This window comes from Schistocerca americana, chromosome X (assembly GCF_021461395.2).
Source record: "Schistocerca americana isolate TAMUIC-IGC-003095 chromosome X, iqSchAmer2.1, whole genome shotgun sequence".
Lineage (NCBI taxonomy): Eukaryota > Metazoa > Arthropoda > Insecta > Orthoptera > Acrididae > Schistocerca > Schistocerca americana.
Genome location: NC_060130.1, coordinates 335,546,845 through 335,565,945, shown reverse-complemented (window position 1 = coordinate 335,565,945; position 19,101 = coordinate 335,546,845).

The following is a 19,101-nucleotide window of genomic DNA, read 5'->3' as shown; positions in this document are numbered from 1 at the left end:
ATGGATAGAGCGTCTCCCAAGTAAGCAGGAGATCCGTGGTTCGAGTCCCGGTCGGGGCACACATTTTCACCTGTCCCCGATTATATATACCAACGCCCGTTAGCAGCTGAAGGTATTTATAAAATTCTAATTTCGTTCTAGACGGCTGCAGGTCATCAATGGTATCTGTTCTTCCGGACATGTACGAACGAACAGATACTATATCCATAACGTGTGTATGTTCATCACAGAGGTTGGGTAGTGGTGGCGGTGAAAGAGAGAGAGAGAGAGAAGAGAACCGCCGTTGCCTCAACGCATATACGCAGTGGTCGCCTGATGCAGAATCACTGCAGCCGCTACAGCAAACGGCCCAGTATTCTTTTTTCCGTGAGCTGCTGGATTTGCCTATACAGTCTTATTATCAGGAATACGTAGATGTCCTGTGTTTAAAAAATGCGATATTTAGTAACAAATACATACTACATGTCCTCCGCCGCGCGGTCTATGCCGCCTTGCCACGGTTCGTTCGGCTCTCCTCGTCGTCGAAGTTCGAGTCCTCCCTCGGGCATGGGTGTGCGTGTTGTCCTTAGCGTAAGTTAGTTTAAGTTGGATTAGGCAGTGTGTAAGCCTGGGGACCGATGACCTCAGCGGTTTGGTCCCATAGGAACGTACCACAAATTTCCAAATTTTCCATGTACTCGATACAATAAAATAAGAGTCAGGTTCAGTGCCTGGCGCTAGCGAGAGGAGAAGTCTGTATATAAGATATACCCTTTATATTTTTTGTTCTCTTGTTAGGTGGCAAATGTAGCTTTGCGTTTGGAAGGTGTTCGAACAGGTGGGTGCATAAACGTTGTATGCCAATCTAACACAATATTTCTGTGAAATAGGAGATTCCCTACGTTATTCGCAAACATATTGTAATGCACTGTCATAGCCTTTACCTTTGACGTTAATGTGGTTAACTATACTTATCATTAGGTCGTGCTCCCTTTATAGAGTGCTACCTCCAAATGTAGATACCAGTGTAAAACACTAAAAATGGAGGACAACAGAGAGCTGTTTCAAGAATTCTACGCCTTAGACCATAATGCACAAACCAGACATTTGGCTTCGTCGTGCATTGAAATAGTAGACATCAAGCGTAGGGAGACTGAGGAGACCATTTCGCGCAGACACTGCACATTCAAGTGCTTTTCAAGAAGAGGAGCAGAAAAAATTCAGGTATGGCAAAAAACGTTGTGCTCGGTATATAGCATTACAGCTAGACGTGTACAAATGCTCCAAGGGAAGATGAAATGTGGCTTGCCGTTAGAAGACAGAAGGGGTAAGCATGTGAATCGTCCAAATAAGCTGCAGGACAGCTTGAAGGACGTGATAAGAAACCATATTGAAAAGCCACCAAAACAAGAAAGCTGAAGACATAAGAATGAAAATCTCAGCCTGAGTTCCGATTTGAATATTTCTAAACTTTGCCGGCTCTTTAAAGAAGATAATCTGACAGTACAGTGCAGTGGAAGAGTTTACAGAGATATTTACAGGGAACAATATAATTTTCGCTTTGGATTACCACATCCGGATTCATGTAGGTATTGTAACAGGCTGTTCCTGCAGTTAGTTAACAGTATAAATGAAACAGAGAGAAAGAAAATCGACGAAGAATGCAAACTGAGCCATTTACATGCGGAAGCAGCATATTCAATGCTGGAGAAGGATACAGCAAAAGCTAATGCAAACGAAACCTATGTTATGATATGCACAGACCTCCAACAGTTGCTGCATTGTCCTACCCTTACCTATTCTGCGGTTTTCTATGAACGTCAGCTGCCAACCTGCAATCAGGCAATACATAACGTTGGTAACAACAATGTGTGTATGGCCTGAAACTGTTGCTAAGCGGGGATCCGCGGAAATTACTTCGTGCCTTCTGAAGTGCGTAACATCTACATTTTCAATACTAAACCCGTGTGAAGAAAGAGCTTTAGTGGTGTGCTCAGTTCGATGTACAGGACATAACAATAACTGGAAAACTATTGTTTTGTATCAATATCTTCTGAACATGAAGTAGTACACCTCTGTGGAGCAAAAGTTTCTTATCACAGGACACAGCTTTTTGCCTTGCGACAGCGATTTCGCATTAATTGAGAGAAATAAGAAGAACTACTCTGTATGAACCATTTGAATGGGTTCACGTAATAGCTATTGCGCGACCAAACAACTCGTTTCTGGTTTATTACATGGAACAGGACGATTTCATTGATTTAAGCGGTATTGAAAAGCACGTCCGCAAAGATCCAAAATGCAAAATAACGGATTATGTTTGGATGAAGATATCTTCAGACTCCCCAACAGTACTTCAGTGCCGCAAGAGCCATAACTACTTGCAGCCTTGGTACTCAGCAAACTTAGCAAAAGGTCAAGGGTTAAAAATAGTATTACAGTTCCGCCGGTTGTGTTTAGCTTGAACGACCTACCTAGACTTTATGGTGAGCCATTGCCTGTCTCTGCGGAAAAAAAAGCTAATCTGCTAGACATGTGTAGATACATTCCTGAAAAATACAGAGAGTTTCATGAGAACCTAAAATAAAGTAAAGTGATGGTGTCGTGGTCGGTCACGCAAAACGTACGTTTGCAACAATACGTCTTGTGTGCCGTGAATAATCGTGTTGCACAGTGGGAACTATTAATAATGTTTTGTTTAAACTGCGTGTGCAGTATCGAATCTGTTTTGTAATATTCTTATGAAATGAAAATGTGAACGTTAATCACTGCAAACCCTTCTTTTGTAACAATGTTTCCACCATCAGTCAAACACCTAGAAGTACCGACATTGTATAATGCAAACTGTATTTACACCTAATCAGAATAAAACCAATCAACAGTATTAGAGGTTAAATAATATCAGTGGTATAAACGCTGTAACCCACAAAAGTGTGCTACTCTCGCTAGAGTTACAACGTTTTTGAATGGATGCCGAACGAAAATCTGTAATATCTTGGTTTTCAGGTCACGTACTGCCACAACTTGTACACATTAATCAGTAATGGACTCATTCCAAGTGATTTTGAATGCTATTCCTGCCGTTCGTAAATCTGTTGCATAGGTAATGGTTTTTCGCGCCTCCTGTACAATTTGTATTTTGAGGTTTTCAACGTTTTTGCCGGCAGATATTCAATTGTGTAACATATATAATAATCCAACCTGCTCAGAGTCTAAGTTTGACGAGTTAACCCTGTAGCCTGAAGTATTTTTAGGTAACACTCAGTGACTAGTGCACTATCAAATAGGAAAAATTTCCCGATAGGTGGTATGTAAGTGGTAAATAATTATGGATTAGACATATCATAGAGGGTAATCATGGGTACTTTACTTCATCATATTGATGTTAGCACAGTGCGATGAAGCTGTGAAACACTTCCTGATATATTGTTATCTTTTGTAGTTTGGAGAAGCGCCTAACACAATCCGAAAATATCACGAACCAACCAGTCATGTTAAGCTACTTTTATCTTTAGTGTCAATACATACTGTAACTTTTTTTTTTTTTCAGGAGCTATGACCGGTAGTGGCATCATAATGTCGCGTTGTAGTGTTAGAGATATCGCAGTATGCACGAGTCTGTAATCTTACAATTCAGTCTCCATCGCGTCTTTAAAACTTCTTGAACTTTGCTCTCCATATGGATTTTTCCACCGTAAGGTGAGAATCAGAAAACTCTTCACTTCCTCTCTTGAGATTAATTATGCGTTTGGTTGGTTAATGCTTATATGTCGCATGTACTTAGTCAAAGCACCTGAAAATCCAAACCAGTTCCCAACACGTAGTAGGCAAGTGATAAATAATTATTGATTAGGTCGATACAGGCGTGGTAAACATCGGGTGTTGCATCACTTCTAGATAGCAGTGGATACTGTTATGTGTAGAGACCGGATTATATGCATTTAAATGTTGCATGTGTATTTGCATGTTGCATATGAATTTGCGTATTTGGCTCCTTTTCACCGGTTATTGCGTATTTTAACTAAAAACTAATGACGATGCATATTTTCGCTCTATGTTTGCAATATTTTAAAAATTCAGACGAGCGGTCTCTAGCTGATCCAGTTTTGATCTCTTACAGATTGACCGCGACCTAGAACTGAGTGCAATTGCTAACCGAGAGGCCACTAACTAGCGAAATCACTACAAAAGAGGAACACTAACAGGCAGACTGAGTCAAAACTCCTGCACCCGCTCACGCCGTTACTCTACTCCCCTCCGCTGTCACACCGCACGCGTCGGCAACAATTGAACTAAACTACGCAGGCTTTTAGTCGCAGGTCCATTGTTTCAGTTTAGCTCTCTGTTTACTTGTACACAGTTGAACGTGTTTACGACGTGTACTGTGTAACGTGTTGTGCGCCATGCTGCCCGAAAAAAGAAACGTCGTTCCGTGGATAGCTGACCACCCTGGAACATTTACATGTAACGGAATAGTTTTATATTGTCGAGTTTGCGAGAAAAACGTTTCGTCCAAAAAAAAAAAAGTTTGAAATAGACCAGCATGTCAAGACAAGTCTTCACGTCGCCGGAATGGAGAAGAGAGCACCACGACAACTACTTCTGACAACAGCAAGTTGCAGTAGCAGGGATTTGTCCCGAGGTAACCGAAAACGTCGGTTTAACCTGCATCTTTGTGAAGCATTCATTGCAAGCAATATTCCTCTACACAAACTTACAAACCCTATCCTCAACGGCTTCCTGCGCAAATGTTGCTTAAATCAAAATATACCAGATGCATCAACATTGCATAAAAATTACATACCGACAACTTACGTAAATGTTCTCGAAGAAATACGCAATGAACTCGACAGTATTATCTGGATTTTAGTTGACGATACTAAAAAGACTTGTGACCGTTACATTGCAAATTTAATTGTGATTCTTCAATTTCTCCAGGCGTATTTTATGACGAAGTAAATCTCGGGTGAACAGCCTGGTATGAGTGTGCATAGGACACAATATTTCGGCAATCGACCACGTTGCCATCATGAGGTGCGCTTATGTACTGACCGGCGGTGAGCCCTTTTTCTTCCTATTTAGCGGCCTGCAAATAACTTGAAAAAGTAAATCATTCTACGAGCGCCAGATTTTTTATGAGGGTATTAGAGAAATATTACCATAATCTTCTGCGGCTGAAAGGATGTTTATGTTTATTTCAGATGCTGCTCCCTATATAATCAAAGCAGGAAAAGCTCTTCAAGTATTTTATCCCAATTCGATTCATCTGACGTGCTTTGTTCATGGAGTATATCGCCTTGCTAGATAAGTACGTTCCACGGTTGTGAATGTAAATAAACTGATTTCATCCACAAATAAAGTGTTTCTAAAGGCTTCTGCTCGCATTAAGACCTAGAAAGCAAAACTACCAGATGTGCCTTTACCTCAAGAACCACTGGTAACTCGTTGGGGTACGTGGGTCGTGGCTGTGTTGTTTTACAGTGAACATTTCGAGGTCATTAGAGGGACAGTGAACGATTTCGATAGTGCAGAGGCTTCGGCAGTTTGCCAGTGCAAGGAAGCTTTTAATGATTCCTGTATTAAAAAAGACATTGCTGTGGTCAGTACTCATTTTTCTCATATACCTGCAAGTATTAAAAAGCTTGAAACTCAAGATTTGACGTTGAATGAATCTATTCAGTTATTGAATAAAATTATTCTAGTGAACTCCTCATTGCCGGAGGTATTCCCAAGAAAAATTAAAGAAAAGTTTGAAAACATTTTAAACAATAACCAGGCTTTAATAGTTTTATTAATGGAAAGGATGAACCTTTACCAGATACAACAACTGCCAACATATCACCAAAAATCAAATAGTCCCTAGTTACCTTAGTTGATGTAGAACAGTGCTTTTCTGCTTATAAAAATGTTTTGAGTTATCGAAGACACAACCTTACTATCGAACATTTGGAACAATAGTTGGTCGTTTATGTTTACAATAATAGAAAAATATAAAATAAATTGTAAATGATGCTTTGGTCCAATAGGATTAATTAAAAGTTAATGCTGTTCAAAAAAATTCGTGATTGTATGTTGTTTCTTAAATAAAATATTACGAAGTTTTTGAGCGTGCGCCTCCGCGTGAGATGTATCTTGAAGTTAGTTCCGTACATATCAATTGTTTCGCTGCGACTCACTCGCATCGCACTCGCTTGTTACAGACAATAACTGCAAATAAAGAACAATTCTAGAAATACGGTATGCGTCCCCATTTTGCAAATTTTTAGAAAATCGTCCCAGAACGGCCCCCTTCCTAACCTCTACCAGAAAGTGTTCACAAAATCATATCAGCGTTCTAAATGTACCGATTTTTCGCATGGCCGGCGCTCACTGATATGCACAGGTTCGACTTTGAGATATAATGCACGCAGTAACTACCATTTTTTTCAATTATTTGATCTTGCATATTTCGACACTTCTCATGCATTTTAAACATTTTCATGCATATTTGCATGAATATTTTAAGGTTTTTATGATGCATATAATCCGGTCTCTAGTTATGTATATCACACAGGTAGTATGTAACTGTGGCTGACTGTTTTGATACGTAACCATGCATGTAACATTCCACATCCTTTCATTTACTACACTAAAATCATCAGATTTTACCATGAATCATCCTTCCATCTTTCTCGTGTTTTCATGTTTGTATTGGCAGGGCAGTAGGCAAGCAGCATCTAATACACGAATCAAAAACACCACGAACCAGCCAGTCACATTACACAATTTTTTTTTCTGCAGGGTCAATGCATATTTTAATTCCTTAGGAGTCATCTCTGGAGGTGACGTCATGATGCAGAACTATGTATATACGATGTATTAAGTAATGGTTTAATTCTGCTCGACAGAGTAGTTCCTTTAGGTATCAGGAAGATCAAATTCTTTCTGTCTGCCATCAAGACAGTCACGCCTCTCCGTTGTTACAGAGATGTGTAGCTGTTCTTTTCATTCTCAGATTTACGTGCCTGGAATTAACGACTGTCACTAAATTTTTCCATAATCTTAACACTAGCAAAATCCCCTGAGAAGGGGAAGCTTTCCCACACATAGTCGCTAGTGCATAACCGTAAATACTGAGCAAGTTTCTCAATGCCATCATTTTACCCAATCTTGTTTCAGTAGCAAGAATCCGACGCCAGGAACTTAGCAGATGAATCGATTTCCTAGTAGGCTGACAGTCATTCATCCACTGTCTGCCGCCATTAACAAATGTTCCTTAAACTAACAGCCTTGTAATGTGTACGCATTCCATACTAATTCTGAAACGTAATTTGCTTATGACGAACAGACGGCCATTTAAATGCACATCATAGATTTCCCCCAGATATAGTCTACAGTAGAACTGTTCGCATCACTGTTTGGTAGTCTGTGTAACTGATGTCCACATTAGACATACGGAGCAAATTTTTTATAAGCTATTATCGGTCCTGACTGACTGGAATGTGTGTACTTCCACACAAGTCGGCCACCAACGTGTGTGTATTTAACTCCAGAAGGTGTTTCAAATCACATGTCAGTCAGTGTTAGTATTTGTACATGTGTATGACATACCCTGGAATGCATTTTAGCATAATAATTCGATCAGAAGTCTCCCAACAGCGACAATTATTCGTACCAGTAGAGCAACCTCTGGGTAAAGGCAAAGGTTACAACACTTCGTCATGCGCTCAGCTGATCGTATCTCCTAAATTTGACTGGACTTACAATGCAATTGTAAACTTCTAGCCTAGTGTGTTTACTGTGATATGGATATGCCAGGGCTATGGGGTCAGTTGTGGAAGTGGATCTAGCAACGAAAAGCAACATTCCTATGGTCTTTGTGTGTGTGGTGTTACTCTACACACTAAAACGCACACTAAGGGAGGAAATTCAGGGGCATATATTTATTAATACTAGAACAGCGGGAGGGGCCAAAATGATCCCTATCATACGTTTTTCGTTCGTTGTCATATCCAGTATTTATTTCGTTAATGAAATTATGCGACTTTTTCTAATTTTTTCTCCTCCTTCTGAAGATGTTTTAGTATTTACAAAATGTTTTAATTTTCCTTGTCATTTCATTCTGTATACCTAGAACGGCGGAAAGGGTCAATTTGACCCCACTGTAATTTCTCTTCTGAATATAAGCAAATTATCCAACAATACAATGGCAGAGCAGTTGCTCCTCACTGTTGCAACTTGGCACGTGCACATTGCAGTCCACCACAGCTAATGTTGTGTCACTGAGGCAGTCTTTGTCCGTGAAACATGTTTTCGAGCATGTATCGTCAGCGTGGACTTCCTGATTAATTAGTATTACATCTTTTAGAGAATTCCGAAGTTGAATCGAAAATTGATTTCACCGATGAATATGACGATTATGTACCTGACAAAAGTGAAGATGAACACATTGTGAACGAGGGGCGATTAGTGGAAGTGGATTCAGATACTGATATAGTCAATTATCACCTCTTTTACCACAGCAGGTACAGTTGGAAGCGTCTACAAAGATGATTTCATGCGTTGGAACCGTGTGGGAGATTGGAAATTATTCATCTTGTGGAAGTAAGTCACCTGTGAATGTTCTACAGGAAAGAGGAGGTCCCACTGCTTATGCTTGCTAACGAGTAGACAGCTCTGTCGTCAGTGTCTTCCGTCTTATTTCCGATGAAGCAATGCTACGTCTCATGAAGAACTAAACAGAATCAAACCCTCGAAAAGTACTAAAAAACAATGACTGGACTGTGTCACTTGAGGAACTGGAGAAACTGATAGCCATCATGTTGTTTTGGGTGTATTTTGCACAAAATGTATATCTGTGGATGATCTCTGGTCGCACTCTTGGGGGCCTGGTTTTATCAAGGACATATGCTAAGGAATAGATTTCAGGAGCTTCTCAGATTTCTCCGTTTTGATGAAAATTCAGCCCGGGCTGAACGCCTGGCAGCCAATGGATTCGCTCTCGTATCTGAAATTTGGGGAAAGTTAATTGAAAACAGTATTTGCTCTTACCGCCCTGGAGAAAGTATAATCATTGATGAGCAAATCTTACCAAGCCATGCAAGCTGCAGGTTTACTCAGTTCATGTTGAACAAACCAGACAAATATGGTCTCAAATTCTGGTTGGCTGTTGATGTAACGGCAGAGTATATATGTACTGCTTTCCCATACCTCAACAAAGAAGACACACGTAGAGAGAAACAACCACTTGGAGAGTACGTCATCCTGCGTCTCATGAAGCCATTTGTAAATCAGGGAAGAAATGTGACTACAGAAAAATTCTTTACGTCTCTCCAACTTGTTAAAAAACTCAAAGAAAAGAAAACTTCATTAGTTGGTACAATGAACAAGATCCGTCATGAAATTCCCAATGAAGTAAGGAAACCGAATGCTGAAATACACTCCACCACAATACTGCACAATAGAGGCAACACAGACTGCACCTTAACTGTATGAGAAGGAAAGAAGAATAAAAATGTCATTCTTCCGAGTACGCTGCATGCTCAAGTAGCAATGAGCAAGGAAGGAAAGAAAAAAACCTGAAACCGTAAGGTTCTAGAGTGCAACAAAGTACGGGGTGCACGTGGTTGATCAAATGACCCATAAATATACTACAAAGGTTGCATGTAGTAGATGGCCAATGGAGCTGTTCTACAACATACTGGACATGGCGGCAATAAATGCATAGGTCATCTGTAACATAGTAACGATCAAGAAAACGGAAAGGAAGAAGTTCATACTTCCACTGACAAATGAACGCAAGGGAACGAAAGAGCACGAACATCAGGCAAAGGAAGAGGATATGGAACTGAAATCACCTAGAAAGCGGAGAAGTGCCAAACCAACCTCTGCAAAGGCAACAAGACCAGTGAAAACTGTGTAAAATGCCAGAAGGCCGTGTGCTGAAAATGTGTGCATAAAACAGAAATCACCTGTGCTAAGTGCGTCTAGCAGCTTCAAATGACTTGAGTGAAAAGTAATACAGAACTATTTGTAAAATACATGTGAGAGTAAAATGGACCAAATATACTATATGTGTCTAGAAGGTTGTATGTATAATCGATAAATTAAAATTTATAGTTAAGAAACTTGTTAGCAGTAGCAACAATACATTTGTATACTACATTGTTGTTCAAACAAATTAGTAATTATTATTTATAATTGTAAATAGTTGTTGTGATTACTAGATATAAAATACGAATTAGCAAACACTAAATGAAGTACTTGTTTAAGTAAAATATGAAAATATTTTATGTGGGGTCAAAATGACCCCTTTCCGCCATTTTAGGAATGTCAGAAACTCCGCCATTCTAGTGTTAAAGTATTACAACCGAAGTCTATAAAAATATGAGATTCTACTCCCAAGCGAAGAGTACAGCCCAACCCCTGTAAATATATTGAAGAACGAGGTAATGTTAATGTTGGAATTTGCTGTTGTATTGAGAGACGATATAATGTAGAGATGACTTTAATATCATTTCAATAGAAGTAAGACGAGTATTTTGACACCATTTTAAGTGGAACTAAGATGAGTATTTTTACTGACACACTAGACTTTGGCTCTCAGTTCTTACGTAACTCACACTTACGCATCCTCTGCATTAAACCTCTCAGAAAACATGATATTATATGAGTACACCAATAGTAAGAGTTTGAGGTACCGATTTCGCCAATAATTAATTAAAACTATAGACAGGGTGAGAATAGTTTGCATTAAAACCTGTCAAACACAGCACAGTCCAGTCGTATGCAGTAACTGCATTATGAACCATGGTGTGGTGTAGAGAGAGTTTGAAATATTGTTGGCCATCCATCTAATAACAATAAGGCACTTACAGATCATATGAGTATCATCTATATGAAGGTGTTAAAATATAAAACCAAACCCTTCATTTTTTTCAAGTCTGTCAGTTCCACTGTATAGCAAGAGTTTATTTGTTTATTTAAAAAAATAATAGTGCATAATGATAAAATGTTAAATACTGAAACCATAGAATGACGATTAGCACTCATAGGCCATCAGATAACGTTGCCATGAGGCTCTGCCAAATTGGCAGGCCTAATCTTACATACAGCAGTGATGTAATTTGAATAGTATTCACACCGACCACAGCTCTGGCCATCTCTCCCTAACGTGCATTAACCCCCCTACAAAAGAGTCAGTTGTATACGTGTAGAAAGCAGTAAATTTCCCACCAATACTACTGCCAGAGAGAACAGCCATACAAAATGGTTAAATTATCATAAATGGGTTAGAAGTTAGAGGAACGCCGGGAAATAGTATTAACTGTTAATCTAAGACACGTAGATAACATCGGTGCTATCTGTGTAGTGCACAGTGTTATTTCATCCCTTATCAACGAACTTCTCGTTGTTTTATCTGTAGCAGCGACAGTAAGTGATCCATGTGTATCACGTTTCATTTACAGAATCATTCCACTTTAAATTGAATCCCAATAATTTAAGATTCCAAATACATATCACTTGTAGCTCGTACATACTTGTAGAGAATACCAAGGCACTCAGAATCCATATAAAGAGTATTTTGCAAATCACATCCCACAGTACTAAAATGACTCGAGGTAAGGGGACTAAGCACACACCATAAATTTTCTCTTTTCTCTATATTTCTATGTGAAGAGCTAGCGGTTTAGCAACCGAATGGATGCCTCCTGGTTTACACCACAATAGTATTATCCAGTTGGGAAATCATTGTAGATATAGATAGGACATTTGAAAAATACATAGAACGTCTTTTGTATAATACTTGCATCATAAGTCTTAACGATATAGTCATGTTTTATAGGTATAATGTGTACTGGGAATAACATTACCGCTTTCTTGCACACGCAGAACTGGCAGGCTTATGATAATTGCTTCTTGCACCCTGTTCTTTGAATATACTGTCTTTCTTCGATTAAAGTACAGTACATTCTAGAGACAGGGAGAAAAGACGAAATCATATATGGGAGATGACACACCACCCTCTGCTATATCTAGTGGCTACAATAAAGACATACGGCATCTCTGTCCATCTGTATAATGATTTTTTTAATTTCTAAACGTGTAAGTGTGACATCATGATTCATATACATGTATCTAGTGCTTATGCTCTCTGTATAAATAATAAACCCCTATTTTTCAAGTGGTCTGGGAGCTCTCTCAACCTTCAGCGCAGATGTTTCAGTAATTTTAGAAGCAGATGGTTCTATGATTCTAATAGTTCTATTCCTTGGTACCAAAACTTGTAGTTTTCTAGGAAAGTGTCCAAGATATTATCTGGCACCTTGACCTTGTACTTATGCCACAAATTTCGACTACACCCTACGTATACAAACACATATCTTGTACTTCCATGTCGTGTCCCAAAGTTGCTATAGTTTCCACCTTTTCCATTTCTGACAATTTTTCCCAACTCTTCACGGTTTTTTCGTTTCTTCCGTTTTTTCTATATTTTCAGTGCACTGCGATCCGGAAGTGAAGCGTCGCCGATATTAACCCCTCTGAATTGGTCTAATCTATAATTGTTTATCACATACATACCATGTTTAGGGTACTGATTCGGATTTTCAGGTGTTTTGACCAAGGGTTGCAACATATATAACCATTTACCAACCAAAAGTATAATTGTTCTCACGAGGGAATGTGTTTGTGCTTCTCATCATCTAGTGCAGAAATTCATACCGAGAGCAAAGTTCAAGAAGCTGAGTTGCAGGATTGCAGATTCATGCACGCAACTATAGCTCTAGCCCTACAAAGCGACATCATGACGCCACTTCCGGTCATGATTCCTGAATAAAATTAGAATGTGTATTGACACTATGGATAAAAATCACATAACTTGATTGGTTCGTTCGTAATGTTATAGATTTGTGTTAGGTGCTGCTCTGACGTTACAACAGATAACATCACATATGGAAGTGTGTCACAGCTTCACCAAGCAATGCTAATGTCAATATGGTGTCGTAAAATACCTACGATTACCGGTCATAATCGATCTAATCAATAAATATATACCATTTTCATACCACGTTATCGGAAATTGTTCGGATTTGATAGGGCATTATTCGTTGTGTGTTATGTAAAAATACATCAGTTTATGGGATTTGCTCATCAGTCTTTACTTTAACCAAGTTGGATTATGAGATATAGCACACAATTACCACACAACCTATCTCAAACGTATGTGCCCTAAAACAATTACCCAGCAGAGTGGGAACTGTAAGAGGGTATCATCATATGTAAGGATTTTACCACCTTACAGGAAACCGAAATAGAGATTTAGTAATATCCTACATACCGCTTTGTCTTCACAGCATTATCACGCGCTGAACTTGACACTTTGATTGGGCATTTTTGGCTTCGTCTTCAGTGACACTGTCGTCGATAGAACATTGCAGGAACCCAAACGATACATAAGAACCAGGGTAGAAGAACTCGTGGTAAATCTTAAATTCCAACACCTTAAACCTGATGACCTTGTTGTATCGAGTACATGTAGGTACGTATTTATTATTAATCATCGCATATTGTTTAACACAGGATATTGACAAATTTCTGCTAATAAGACTGCATGAGGAAATCCAGCAGTTCACATACGGTCTCAATGATATACATGAGCTCTGTTATAAAAATAATGTTTTTATGGTCACCTTCATACTGCGGTAGGTGGCTGCTACATATAGCACGCAAATCTTTCTAAGTGCGTGGGTATCACTATCGGGCGGTCATCTTTTAAGAGAGTTATCTGTTGGAGGCAGGTGCAACACTTTATGTCGGCGTAAGGAATTCTGGACCGTTAACTTGAGTGAAACAGATTGGTGATTCCGCATTTAGCAGTTTTGTGTAAAACGTTTTCCTGGTAGTTGCAAGCAACCAGTGTGTATGTGTGTTGAGGTCGTGGCGATTGTCCACTGCTTCCCCCCCCCCTCCCCCTCCCCCCCCCTCCCGAACAGAGTGTGACTTTGGCGGAGTGAATTGGGCTACGTGCGAGACACCTGTGGCTACCGGTGCCGAGGGAATCCCGTTAGTGCAAGGGTTTGTTAAATAGCCTTACTTTTATGTATTGCAATGCGTGTTACTTCTTCCGTCAGGTATTTAGACGCATTTTCGTGAAAAACAACAATTACTCAAAATAATGTAAACAGCGATAGACGATAGATGTTTGTACATTGGACTGTTTATTTCGCTGTTTTCTTTAGTACTACTACGTCACATATTAATAGTACAGGGATAATGTAGGTTTGCTACTTAGAAAGTGGGCATTTGTTGTTAAGAAATGAATTACGTGATTTATTACACGCCGAAGCATTTCGTATGTATTTTGGAATGCTTGACTTAGGGTCAAGCTTCGTAGTCCGTACAGAAATGTTCTTAACCTACATTCCGTCATCGTGCATTAATAACAACAATATATAGCATTGATATAGATCTGGTATGTAGCCAAAGTTTATTTGTTTGAATATCTAGTTGTGGTGGATTCATTGCAATTATGTGATTCTTTATTCTTCCTGGGAGCTCTAGCTGACCAAAAATAACGTCGCCTCCACATAAACTGTAATACTAAAAGCGGGATGCTGGTGTGAAGAGGGGGAGCTTGTTCCCTACTGGTCCAGAGAGATAGTGGAGAAGGAAGGGGAGTGGTTGGCGCTTAAACTGTTAGGAATGCTTATCTGCAAATCCGTCCACAGATTTTTCCTCTGGTGAAGTCGTGGGAGCTGGTGGATTAGGACTCGTTTGCTGTTATCAACATGGGTCGGGTGGCGCTCTCTGAATTCCTGATTTAGTAGCAGTGTCTTTTCTGCCAGCTACCAGGCAGTAGTTTGCAAAACTATTATACATACACGCTGATAAGCCAAATCATTATGACCACTGCCCACCGCGGCGTTGGATGCCATCTGTTTGTGTTGCAGGGACGTATGCAAGCAAGCAGACACGAACGGGGGATCACCCTAGTGAAGATATGGGCTGCGAGTGGAGAAATCCACTGAGATAAGCGTCTTTGACAAAGGGCAGATTATTGTTACCCAGAGCCTGCGAACGAGTATCTCGAAAACGGCGAAGGTGGTCAACTTTTCACGTGCTAATCTCCTGAGCATCTACGGAAGGAAGTAGAAGGATAGTGAAACTACCACTAGGCGCTAAGTAGTTGGACATCCACGACCCTTCGCAGACAGTGGGGTTCGGATGCATGTCTTCTCTGTAAAGTAGGATAGATGGTGATCTCTGCTAAAAGAGCACAATGGTGATTCGCATGTTAACCCAACGACATCGTCAGTTTCATTGCAGTATGGGTGACTCACATTTTCACTACACTACGTCGATGGTCGTCTCCAGAAAGGCCGTCATCAAGGTGAACGGCGGCTCGGAACTTGCGGCGCCCACGGACGCAGGCTGGTGGGAGTAGTATTATGCTATGAGAGACATTATCCTGCGCATGCATGGGACCTGTGGTAGTAATAGAAGACATGCTGACAGCTGCGAACCACCTGCAACTCTTCATGTTTGATGTTTTTCCCGACGGCGATGTCATCTTTAAGCAGTATAACTGTCCGTGTCTCGGAGCCAGAACCGTGCTGCAGTGGTTTGAGGAACTTTATAGTGAACTCACGATGATGTCCCGGCGACCAAATTCGCCTAATGTAAATCTAATGGAACCCTTCTGGATCGCTATAGAGCGCCATCACCGCGTACGCAAATCAGCGGAACGTGATTTACGGGAATTAAATGACGTGCGAAGACATTTAATGCCAGATACCTTCACAAACCTACCAACAAACGGTCAAATACGTGATACGCATGAGCAATGAAGTATTTCGTTCCAAAGACAGACAAAGACGCTATAAAGCAGGTGCTCATAAAGTTTTGACTCATCCGCGTTTCTGTTATACACTGACTGAAAAAAGTCACAACACCAAAAAATTAATTACTTTAGAGTAACGAAATTTCGTGAATACCTTTGTCTAGGTAACATATTTGAGTGATTAACATTGGCCGGCCGCGGTGGTCTAGCGGTTCAGGCGCTCAGTCCGGAACCGCGCGACTGCTACGGTCGCAAGTTCGAATCCTGCCTCGGGCATGGATGTGTGTGATGTCCTTAGGTTAGTTAGGTTTAAGTAGTTCTAAGTTCTAGGGGACTGATGACCACAGATGTTAAGTCCCATAGTGCTCAGAACCATTTGAACCATTTTATTAACATTGCAAGATAACAGGTCAATACAAGCACGAGATAAGCCATTCCAAATGCGAAATTCTGATACATTAATGACCCGTGTAACCGCCATAATGTAGAATGCAAGCATTCAAACGTGCATGAATTGCGTTGGACAGGTGCTGAATGACAGTTTGTGGGACGGAGTTCCATGCACTTGGTCGGTCAATACAGGGACGTTAATCTTCGATGATATCCCATATATGCTCAATTGGGGACAGATCTGGTGATCAAGAAGGCCAAGGCAAAGTATCGACGCTCTGTAGAGCACGTTCGGTTACAACAGCGGTATGTGAGCGAGCGTTAATCTGTAGGAAAACACCCCATGGAATACTGTTCATGAGTGGCAGCTCAGCATGTCAAATCACCGTACTGAAGCACAAATAAGCAGTCAGGACGCGTGGAATAAGCACGAGAGAGCTCCTGGTGTCATACGAAATAGCACCCCAGACAGTAACTTCAGGTGTAGGTCCAGTGTGTGTGTAGCATGCAGAGGGGTTGGTTGCAGACCCTCAACTGGCCGCCTTCTAAACAACACACGGCCATCACTGGCATCGAGGTAGAACCGGCTTTCATAGGAAAACACAATAGACCTCCACCCTGCCTTCCAATGAGCTCTTTCTTGACACCACTGAAGTCTCTACCATTAGTGGTTTGGGGTCAGTGGAATGCACGCTACAGGGCGTCTGGCTCAGAGCTGTCCTTGAAGTTTTCGATTTGTAAGAGTTCTTTGTCTCACTCTGGTGGCAACTGTTGCTCACACTGCTGCTGTAGACACAGAGTCATATGCCGAACACGATGGTCCTCCCTTTCGGTAGAGCCACGTGGCCATCCGGAGCTCCGTCTTCTTGCGACCGTACATTCTCGCGAGTATCGCTGCCAGCAGCAATGTACAGTGGCTACATTACCTCCAAATCTTTCAGCAGTACTGCAGAAGGAACATCCAGGTTCTGGTAGCCCTACTACATGACCTTATTCAAACTCTGTGAGGGGCTGATAATGGCGTCTTTGTCGCCTTAAAGGCTTTCTTAAAAACTTCAACTCACCACGTCTATTTTCAAAGGTAATTAACGTTCACGACCGTTACAGCGTGTATTGAAAGCAAACCTTATTTGCACCTTCATAGTCTTCTGGATGTAAAAACATGCCTATGAATTTTCGTTTATGTCACACAACTCTATTTTGGTGACGCAATTTTTTGTGAGCGTGTAGATAAAACAGAGTGTATGTGTGTATGTCCAGGATCTTCTCCCAAAGCCAAGGATCGATTTCTACCAAATTTGGCATAGAAACAGCAGGCTTAATTAGTATCAGCACTATGGGGTTTATAACCACCTTGCTCCAATAGTGTGGAAACAGTATCAACCTGCCACATCAATCTACTTTGAAGGGCAGCCTCCATGTCAAGCCCTGATATGAGCTGGATGTGCAGCATGCACTGCATAATGGGGGTGTTGTGGGTGTAGTATTGGCCTGTTTTACTGAACTGAACTGCAGTGGCCACATATGCCAATGACCATGGCTGGGGACAGGTTGAGATGGATAGAAGAGGGCATGGGCATAGTGAGGGTAGGGGGAAATGGACAGATACTGGGGAGGAAGGTGAGATGCAAGAGGCGGGTGGAATGTGTAGAGGGGTGGTGGACAGGTGGAGTAGGAAAAGGGGGCAGAGATGGAAAGAGAATGGGGAGGAGGATATGGTCAGAGAGAGGGATGAAGAAGATGTGCCAAGCGAGAGAGGGGTGGAGGAAATGGACATGCAAAGTGAAAGGAGGAGCTGAAGAGACAGAGACATTTGGGAGGAGGAGATAGGCAGATGAAGGGGCGAGGAAGAGGTGGACAGTTAGAGGGAGAAAGAGGTGGGCACAGAGAGGGAGAGGAGGATGTGTGTTGAATACATGTATGGACAACGCTGTAGGGAAATATCTAGTCGTTTAAATAATGCAAATTTCCCTAACACTGCTGGGAGGGAAGATGGGGGCTAGTGTAGTGCTAGCTGCTCAGTTTGGTTCAGTCGCTTTACTAATATCAACACAAAGTAGGGGGAGCCTGAAGCATAGCCTACCCTACATGTGTGTCACTTATCGCTGGCGGCTTCTGTGCGTGTTTGTAGCACCATGCTAATTCTTGTGCATACCATATTTATGCACATATTTGGCCGACGATCCTGAAAATTGATAAAACTGTTGTGCTTACAGAATTTTGCTGTGACATGGCACACTAGTGTCTTACGTCATACATTTTGTTAATATTTACTTGAGTATGCTGAGACAACATTAATTCTATCAACAGGAGACTGCTCTCATTTCAGTATATACATCTACATCTACATCTACATTGATACTCCGCAAGCCACCCAACGGTGTGTGGCGGAGGGCACTTTACGTGCCACTGTCATTACCTCCCTTCCCTGTTCCAGTCGCGTATGGTTCGCGGGAAGAACGACTCTCTGAAAGCCTCCGTGCGCGCTCTAATCTCTCTAATTTTACATTCGTGATCTCCTCGGGAGGTATAAGTAGGGGGAAGCAATATATTCGATACCTCATCCAGAAACGCACCCTCTCGAAACCTGGACAGCAAGCTGCACCGCGATGCAGAGCGCCTCTCTTGCAGAGTCTGCCACTTGAGTTTATTAAACATCTCCGTAACGCTATCACGGTTACCAAATAACCCTGTGACGAAACGCGCCGCTCTTCTTTGGATCTTCTCTATCTCCTCCGTCAGACCGATCTGGTACAGATCCCACACTGATGAGCAATACTCAAGTATAGGTCGAACGAGTGTTTTGTAAGCCACCTCCTTTGTTGATGGACTACATTTTCTAAGCACTCTCCCAATGAATCTCAACCTGGTACCCACCTTACCAACAATTAATTTTATATGATCATTCCACT